This window comes from Punica granatum, chromosome 8 (genome assembly GCF_007655135.1).
Source record: "Punica granatum isolate Tunisia-2019 chromosome 8, ASM765513v2, whole genome shotgun sequence".
Taxonomy (NCBI): Eukaryota; Viridiplantae; Streptophyta; class Magnoliopsida; order Myrtales; family Lythraceae; genus Punica; species Punica granatum.
The window spans coordinates 16,454,519-16,462,407 of NC_045134.1; positions in this window are offsets into that span (position 1 = coordinate 16,454,519).

Below are 7,889 nucleotides of genomic sequence, written 5' to 3' on the forward strand. Positions count from 1 at the left end.
GACAATGAGGCTCATGTACACGAGCTTGGAAGTCGGACTCGTGAAGAGGGAGCTGAAGCACGAGATCTTGGAGGCTTGCATGTTTCAAGTGGGCCAATTACACGGGTGAAGGCCAAACAAATCCAACTAGTTATGGGGAGCTTGCTGATGGGCTTTATGGGCCAAGAAGAGTCTAATTCAATTGGGTCTTCAAAGGCGTTTATTCAACTGACTTACCATGAGATGCTGAAGATGGAATGAAAGACTGTCAACTATTCTAGATAGCCTTTATTTAGTTTCCTTTGCTATTTCTGACTTTAGGAAACTAAGGTTATTCTAGTTGCCTAGTTTATTAGTTTCCAGTTTTTCTTAAACTTATATAAAGGAGGCTGAGTAGCTGATCAGAGGTAGACTATTTTGGTATTTTGGTGAGATTTTCTCCTTTGTTCTTCATTGAACTCCTTCGAACGAACAAGTGTGACAGTTTGTGATTGTTCAGTACACTTTAATATTATTGGTTATTGTTTCTTCATAAACAACGGGTCAATAATCCTTGTCTTGATATTATTGGTTCTTGTTTCTCTATAAACAACGGGTCAATAATCCTCTTTATCTAAATCTGTGTTTGGCGATCTGGGAATCGATTCAAGTTGCTCGTCGGGTTTCATAATCCTTCGTGAGGTCCGCATTATTTTGGTATCAGAGCATCAGGCTCCAAATCATGTTTATCCTATCCTGTACGTTTCAATTCGTTGAATTTCATTCCATCTAGCTTGTTCGTTCTGGAATGTTAGTAGCAAAAAAAAAAAAGCGAAGTTCCAGCTTTAAAAAAAAGAGAAAAAAAATTCGGCCAAAAAAATTTATAGCTAAAAAAAAAGAAGAAGCCGTCGGTGTCAATTTGATCCGAATTCTTTGCATCAAATCATTCTAAAGTTGTTATTTACCTTTGTTGTTGATCCACGTTGATTTTGCTCCCATAATTACCTAATACCTGATCTTCGATATTCCCTTTCCTATATCATCCTCCATATCTTTCCATCCATTTATTACTCTGATATATTCCTTTCTTCATTCCTAAAATCTTTCATTGGTTAACTTTCCTTTAACCATTTATTTCCCTGTTAGTTTGTGTCCAAGTTAGGGTCAATAAATTAATTGCTGTTTAGAATTATTACAAGCTAGTTGCCTTCGATTTGTAAGTTGCTGAGTTCTTTAAAGAATTTTGAGGAGGAAATTAGAGTGGAAAGAGGTAAGAGTGGTGAGCGTATCAGAGGGAAAAAAAAACCATTGAACTGAGCGAAACACAAGTGTTGAGTGACGATAATTTGAGGGCAAACACTTGAGCGAGTGGTTGTGAGGTCCTAACACCAATTTTCTTTTCGTAGTGCAAACATGAGCTTCGCAGGAAAAGTCAATGAATTTGCAACCGGGGATGGAAGTAATGCCGGCCAGCAAGATGTTACTTTTACTTTGAAAGCCATGCAGCAACAATTCGGGAGATTGAAAGTTGTTTTTGGAGATATCCGTGATAGAATGGACCGGCAAGATCAACGAATTGATCAAATACAGAGGGAGCAACCTAGGCAGCATGTGCAAGTTCCCAATGCAAGGAGACTAATCCGCCAGCCGCCGAATCCTCACGATGAAGAAGATGAAGATTATGAGGAAGATGATGAAATTGCATCCGTGGGAAGTGTGAGGAGAGCCAGAGGAGTTAGGAATGAGGAGCCAGAGATGATGAAGCAAATCGTAGCACGACTTCAAAGGATCTAGTTCAAGTTCCAATTGGACCAATTACGCGAGCACAAGCAAATAAGTTTCAAGATGAACTCAACGGCCTGATTCAAAAGTTTAGGCTCAAGCAAATTCGTGGAGGCCCATTGGTCATGAACCACGTGATCAACAAAGATCCATCAACATGATTTAAGTTATAGAAGATTTCGGACAATGCTAAATTCAGCAAGTATTTGAGGAAGCTTCTAGAATATTTGATGATCAAGAGAAGATATCATCATATTTGTTTAAAGTTTAAATCTCATGGAGATATTCTAGGGATATTTAGATTTCATATCTTTATAGACTATGTCATATCTCTATCGATATTCTAGGTTTTATTTTCATGATCTTTAGGAGGAGATATGGCCATATTAGGATTAGTTTATGTCTATATATAATCATTTTAGTCAATTTTTAATAAAAAGGGAACATTCAAAAATTGTGAGAGTATTCTTTTTGGTTCTTGAAGAACTAATTCGAGCTTATCGGAAATTTCTGTGGCGTTCATCATCGACTTATCAAACGGCTTTCCACCACCGTTTGTGGCGTCTTCATCGACTTATCAAACGGCTTTCCATCACCGTTTGTGGCGTCTTCCTATATACCGAGGTTCTTATTTCGCATTAAACAACGAGTTGAGGTCAGTTATACCAAGATTCTTGTTTTTGTCGTAAACAACGGGTCGAAGGTTTGTCACTCAAATCTGATCGTGGAACGATCTTGGGTTCCTTTAGTTGTTGGGTCTCGTCATTCTTGGTGGGAATCGCATCAGATGAAGTAGATAGGAATATTGTGATGTGATCCAGCTAGAGGACCCTTCGCACGGGCATGCGAAAGCATTCCAGGATGACGGGGTATGGCATGAAGTCGAGCATTGGGATAAGCATGTGCCAGCTAGAGCAAGTACAAGAGCACGAGATAAGCGAATCCAACAAGCCATGCAAAGGCTGTTATTGCATGTCTATGGAGGAGAAGTCGAGCTCTTGGGCGGGCTGCATGTGGAACAAGAAGCCACGACCGTTCATATCCTAGAAATCTATTTAAAAGATGATTCCAGTTCAACTGGCTGAATTTAGTTGCTTTTCAATAACTTGGGCCTACTTTTTTTTTGGGCTCATTACACTTAGGATTTATTTTTGACGCAGCGCGGATCACGATTTCTCGTGCCTAAATCTGAATTTAGACTCGAAGGGAATAGAACACGGCTAAACCCTAACGATATGCTGAAAACAAAGAGTTATGGCAAACTCAAAGTATCATTCATTAATAGGTGTTTCTGAGGTATGTAATTCTTACAATGAGGTGAATAGCCTATATATAGAGGGAATGCACCTACATTGACTATAGAATAGGAAACTGACATCTATACTCCTCTAGATTACTTTACTAAAATGGAATAAGGAAATAATCTGAAACAAGAAACTTCAGACTCTTGACTCAAGCTAATATAGGAAACAATATCTAATTAAGAGAAATTGTACTATGGCAATATTCTTCTCTAGTAGCAACCGGAGTCTTCTAGAATATGGGCTGTTACTTTAAGCAGGACTCCTCGTCAATCTCCCCCTCTTGTGGAAAGCTCGGCCTCGAGCTTGAGCTGAACTCAGGATATAATGGCTCCTTCGAATCATAGTAAGGGTAAATGTCCGCCACATTGAATGTGCGTGAAATATCCATGGACTCGGGAAGATCTATGACATACACATTGTCATTTATCTTTTTCAACACCTTGTATGGGCCATACTTCTTCGGCTTCAGCTTGTTATAATTTCCAACTGTAAATCTTTCTTTCCGAAGAAACACTATCACCATATCCCCTTCTGAAAAGAGTCGCTCCTTACGATGCTTGTCGGAGGCCTTCTTATACTTCGCATTCGTAGCTTCCAGCCTTTGATGAACTTGTTGCTGCATTGATTGCACCTCCTTTACCATGCTTTCAGCTGCAGCATTGCCTTTATAGTTCTTTGGTGGCTTGATCAAATCGATAGCATGCCTTGGAACCTTTTGATAAACTATGGAGAATGGAGACCTCCCAGTAGCACTATGAATTGCACTATTGTAGGCAAATTCGGCTTGAGCAAGAGCGAAATCCCATTGCTTCGATTTTTCTCCACAAATGCTACGAACCATATTTGCCAAGGTCCTATTCATCGATTCCGTTTGACCATCTGTTTGTGGATGAGCTGTGCTACTGAACTTTAATGAAGCATCGAACATTTTCCATAAGGTAAGCCAAAAATGGCTAAGGAACCTGGTGTCTAGATCTGAAACGATGGATTTAGGAACACCGTGTGATAAGCTCACGAACCATAACTTGATAAGAAAGAAGGGTGGAGGGTAGAACCAACAAAACTCACTCGATAAGATGACTCGCCACGAGTAAGAAAAGTCGGGTTGATTCGCCACGCTCAAGGATGAACGATAAGAATCGGGGTTTTCGCCACTAAACAAAGGACTTGTTTAGATAAGAAAAATATAGGAAACGCTCTAGGAAATTTCATTCAAATATTCATCAAATTCGTCGTTTTTTTTTTTGCTTCTCTTATAATTGGTGCATATTTATATAGAGGGAAATTGACATCTAATATTCTCCAGATTACTTTCCTAAAATATAATAAGGAAACAATCTAAAATAGGAAACTTAAGATTGCTGACTCAAGCTAATATAGGAAAATAATATCTAATTAAGGGAAACTATATCATAGCAATATAAGAAACTCAATATCTAATTAAGCTAAATTCTTGTTCTTGAGTCTTCTAGAATGCGTGTTTGGTCCCGAAAATTCGAATACATGTTGGGCAGCAATCTGAAGCACATCATCCCCTCTTGGTTGGAAAAAGACTCGACCTCGAGTCTTCGTCGATGTTCTCCTGGTCTTGATTTGTGCGTTTCGCCGCTTCTTAACTTGCCACTTCAGTAACATCTTTTCTTTGAGAACTCTTTCCAGTAATTCTTCATAAATTGACTGCTTTATTTTTCCACGCCAGCCAACTCGTTGCCTGAACTGTTGCTTCCTCGGTGGAGTCGTATATGCTTTGACAAATTTTGCCTCGATTGGATGAAACACCATCGACGAATCTTTAATAGCAATTACTTCCTGAAGTTTCACTTGGCCTGGGTCTAAAAACAGTTCAGCCTGGACTTTCTCTTCAAAGTTTGAAATTAGTTCCTCCCGAAGAATCTTGTCAATCGCTAAATCCTTCTCGACCAGAACATTATTATCTTGTGACGCTTGAGCTGCTTCATTCTTGGACTCCACATTTTCTTTAAATTTGTCACCCTTCATAGAAGTTTCTTCAAGTTGTACTTTTTCCTCAACATCAACAATCGTCATAGGAAAAGCATTTGTGTTTCTATGCTTAAGAGGATAGGTAGACTTCATGCAACCGTCTTCAGATTCATAGAGGCGCTCTTCGTATCCCAAAGGAAAGAATCTGACCTTCAAGAGTTGTTTCATGTGCCTCCACGTAAATACCAGATTCCTTCCATCTTGAAGACGATTATTTTCCAATTTCTCCCACCAAGTAGACGCTTTGCCTCTTAGCCGATAAACAACTCTAACAACTCGACTTCCATCATTCGGGATGCCATAGTAGTCGAAGAATCGGTCCACATCCGAAATCCACGCCAAGTATTCCTCAGCGCTCATGCTTCCGTTGAAAGTCGGAATTCTCTTTGGGGGATAATCCTTCCGCACCCATTGGCGTCTTCTTATTCCACCGGAACTCTCGAGGGCTTGGGTCACTCGCTCGAGCCGTGCAGTTAACTCCTCTCGCGTCTGCTGGAAAGTGTGAGGCAAGTCTTGGTCGAAAGTAACCCCTCTTGGAACTCGTTCAGGGTTGCTTTTTATCCATAATCTTTGCTTATTTATAAAAAAAATCCACTCAAACACACGTGTTTCACTCGGCCAACAAGGATAGAACCTTCGCTCTGATACCAAATGATAAGCTCACGAACCAGAACTTGATAAGAAAGAAGGGTGGAGGGTAGAACCAACAAAACTCACTCGATAAGATGACTCGCCACGAGTAAGAAAAGTCGGGTTGATTCGCCACGCTCAAGGATGAACGATAAGAATCGGGGTTTTCGCCACTAAATAAAGGACTTGTTTAGATAAGAAAAATATAGGAAACGCTCTAGGCAATTTCATTCAAATATTCATCAAATTCGTCGTTTTTTTTTTGCTTCTCTTACAATTGGTGCATATTTATATAGAGGGAAGACACCCCTCTTGACTCTAGAACAGAAAATTGACATCTAATATTCTCCAGATTACTTTCCTAAAATATAATAAGGAAACAATCTAAAATAGGAAACTTAAGATTACTGATTCAAGCTAATATAGGAAATAATATCTAATTAAGAGAAACTATATTATAGCAATATAGGAAACTTAATATCTAATTAAGCTAAATTCTTGTTCTGGAGTCTTCTAGAATGCGCGTCTGGTCTCGAAAATTCATATACATGTTGGGCTGCAATCTGAAGCACATCAAAGACGCCACAAACGGTGATGCAAAGCCGTTTGATAAGTCGATGAAGACGCCATAAATGGTGGTGAAAAGCCGTTTGATAAGTCGATGATGAACGCCACGAAAACTTCCGATAAGTTCGAATCAGTTCTTCAAGAACCAAAGAGAATACTCTCACAATTTTCTAAATGTTCCTTCTCATTAAAAATTGACTAAGATGAATTTATATAGACACTGATGCGATTCCCGCCAAGAATGACGAGACCCGACAACTAAAGGAACCCAAGATCGTTCCACAATCAGATTTGAGTGACAAACCTTCGACCCGTTGTTTACGACAAAAACAAGAACCTTGGTATAACTGACCTCAACTCGTTGTTTAATGCGAAACAAGAACCTCGGTATATAGGAATACGCCACAAACGGTGATGGAAAGCCGTTTGATAAGTCGATGAAGACGCCACAAACGGTGGTGGAAAGCCATTTGATAAGTCGATGATGAACGCCACGGAAACTTCCGATAAGTTCGAATTAGTTCTTCAAGAACCAAAGAGAATACTCTCACAATTTTCTGAATGTTCATTTTATTAAAAATTGACTAAGATGAATTTATATAGACACAAACTAATCCTAATCTAGCCATATCTCCTCTAAAGATAAGGAAAATAAAACCTAGAATATCGATAGAGATATGACATAATCTATAAAGATATGAAATCTAAATATCCCTAGAATATCTCCATGAGATTTAAACTTCAAACAAATATGATGATATCTTCTCTTGATCATCAAATATTCTAGAAGCTTCCTTAAACACTTGCTGAATTTAGCATTGTCCAGAATCTTCTATAACTTGAATAATGTTGATGGATCTTTGTGGATCACGTGATTCATGTCCAATGGGCCTCCACGAATTTGCTTGAGCCCAAACCTCTTGAATCAGGCCGTTGAGTTCATCTTTAAACTTCTTTGCTCGTGCTCGCGTAATCGGTCCAATTGGAACTTGAACTGGATCCCTTGAAGTCGTGCTATGATTTGCATCATTCCCCTCCTCTTGAAAAGGATTTGTCCTCAAATCATCACCTACATCAAAAGGAAGCAAATCAACAACATTAAAAGTAGCAATTACATTGTACTCACCGGGTAAGTTTAGTTTATAAGCATTGTCATTAATGCGCTCCAAGACTTGAAAAGGACCATCTCCTCTTGGAAGTAGTTTGGAACGTCATTGCGCCGAAAATCTCTCTTTCCTCATATGCAACCAAACCCAATCTTCGGGTTCAAAAATCAGCTTATGACGGCCCTTGTTGGCGTGTTTTGTATACTGCTCCGTTCTTCGCTCAATGTTGAGTCTTGTTTTTTCATGAATCTGCTTGACAAATTCAGCTTTCTTTTTGCCATCTAAATTAACATGCTCAGTCAAAGGTAAAGGAGATAAATCCAATGGAGTTAAAGGATTAAATCCATAAACAATTTCAAATGGTGAAAATTTAGTAGCGGAATGAATAGATCTGTTATAAGCAAACTCAACGTGTGGCAAACACTCTTCCCATGTTTTAATGTTCTTTTTTATGATTGCCCTCAACAAAGTAGACAAAGTTCTATTTACTACTTCCGTTTGACCATCAGTGTGTGGGTGACAAGTAGTAGAAAACAACAGC